This window comes from Scyliorhinus torazame, chromosome 12 (genome assembly GCF_047496885.1).
Source record: "Scyliorhinus torazame isolate Kashiwa2021f chromosome 12, sScyTor2.1, whole genome shotgun sequence".
NCBI classification, from domain to species: Eukaryota; Metazoa; Chordata; class Chondrichthyes; order Carcharhiniformes; family Scyliorhinidae; genus Scyliorhinus; species Scyliorhinus torazame.
Genome location: NC_092718.1, coordinates 139,106,100 through 139,108,405, shown reverse-complemented (window position 1 = coordinate 139,108,405; position 2,306 = coordinate 139,106,100).

Here is a 2,306-nt window from a genome sequence, read left to right as displayed (position 1 = left end):
AATGGGGGGGTGTAAATGGGGGGGGTGTAAATGGGGGGGGTGTAAATGGGGGGGGGTGGAAATGGGGGGGTGTAGATGGGGGGGTGTAGATGGGGGGGTGTAGATGGGGGGGTGTAGATGGGGGGGTGTAGATGGGGGGTGTAGATGGGGGGGTGTAGATGGGGGGTGTAGATGGGGGGTGTAGATGGGGGGTGTAAATGGGGGGTGTAAATGGGGGGGGGGTGTAGATGGGGGGGGGGTGTAGATGGGGGGGGGGTGTAGATGGGGGGGTGTAGATGGGGGGGTGTAGATGGGGGGGTGTAGATGGGGGGTGTAGATGGGGGGTGTAGATGGGGGGGGTGTAGATGGGGGGGGGGTGTAGATGGGGGGGGGTGTAGATGGGGGGTGTAGATGGGGGGGGGGTGTAGATGGGGGGGGGTGTAGATGGGGGGTGTAGATGGGGGGGTGTAGATGGGGGGGCGTAGATGGGGGGGCGTAGATGGGGGGGTGTAGATGGGGGGGCGTAGATGTGGGGGTGTAGATGGGGGGGGTGTAGATGGGGGGGGTGTAGATGGGAGGGGTGTAGATGGGAGGGGTGTAGATGGGGGAGGTGTAGATGGGGGGGGTGTAGATGGGGGGGTGTAGATGGGGGGGTGTAGATGGGGGGGGTATAGATGGGGGGGGGTGTAGATGGGGCGGTGTAGATGGGGGGGGTGTAGATGGGGCGGTGTAGGTGGGGGGGGTGCAGATGGGGGGGGTGTAGATGGGGGGGTGTAGATGGGCGGGTGGGTGTAGATGGGGAGGTGTAGAGGGAAGGTGTGGATGGGGATGCGTAGATGGGGGGTGCAGATTGGGGGGTGCAGATTGGGGGGTGCAGATTGGGGGGTGCAGATTGGGGGGTGCAGATTGGGGGTGCAGATTGGGGGGTGCAGATTGGGGGGGTGCAGATTGGGGGGGTGCAGATTGGGGGGGGTGCAGATTGGGGGGGTGCAGATTGGGGGGGTGCAGATTGGGGGGGTGCAGATTGGGGGGGGTGCAGATTGAGTGTTGTAAATGGGGGGGGGGTGTAAATGGGGGGGGCTGCAGGTTGATGGGGCGGGGTAGATGGGGGGTGCAGATGGGGGTGTAGATTGGGGGGGTGTAGATGGGGGGGGTGTAGATGGGGGGGGTGTAGATGGGGGGGGTGTAGATTGGGGGGGTGTAGATGGGGGGGGTGTAGATGGGGGGGGTGTAGATGGGGGGTGTAGATGGGGGTGTAGAAGGGGGGTGTAGATGGGGGGGTGCAGATGGGGGGATGTAGATGGGGGGGTGTAGATGGGGCGGGGTAGATTGGGGTGTGTGGATGGGGGTGTGTGGATGGGGGTGTGTGGATGGGGGTGTGTGGATGGGGGTGTGTGGATGGGGGTGTGTGGATGGGGGTGTGTGGATGGGGGTGTGTGGATGGGGGTGTGTGGATGGGGGTGTGTGGATGGGGGTGTGGGGATGGGGGTGTGTGGATGGGGGGTTGCAGATTGGGGGGTGTAGATTGGGGGGTGTACATGGGGGGGTGTACATGGGGGGGGGTGTAGATGGGGGGTGTAGATGGGGGGGTGTAGATGGGGGGGTGTAGATGGGGGGGTGTAGATGGGGGGGTGTAGATGGGGGGTGTAGATGGGGGGGTGTAGATGGGGGGGGTGTAGATGGGGGGTGTAGATGGGGGGTGTAGATGGGGGGTGTAGATGGGGGGTGTAGATGGGGAGGGGTGTAGATGGGGGGTGGGTAGATGGGGGGTGGGTAGATGGGGGGGTGTAGATGGGGGGGTGTAGCTGTGGGGGGGGGTGTAGCTGTGGGGGGGGTGTAGATGGGGGTGTAGATGGGGGGGGTGTAGATGGGGGGGGTGTAGATGGGGGGGGTGTAGATGGGGGGTGTAGATGGGGGGGTGTAGATGGGGCAGTGTAGATGGGGGGGGTGTAGATGGGGGGGTGTAGCTGTGGGGGGGGTGTAACTGTGGGGGGGGTGTAGATGGGGGGGGTGTAGATGGGGGGGTGTAGATGGGGGGGGTGTAGATGGGGGGGGGTGTAGATGGGGGGGGTGTAGATGGGGGGGTGTAGATGGGGGGGGTGTAGATGGGGGGGGTGTAGATGGGGGGGGTGTAGATGGGGGGGGGGTGTAGATGGGGGGGGGTGTAGATGGGGGGGGGTGTAGATGGGGGGGGGGTGTAGATGGGGGGGGGTGTAGATGGGGGGGGTGTAGATGGGGGGGGGTGTAGATGGGGGGGTATAGATGGGGGGGTATAGATGGGGGGGGTATAGATGGGGGGGTTGTAGATGGGGGGAGTAGATGGGGGG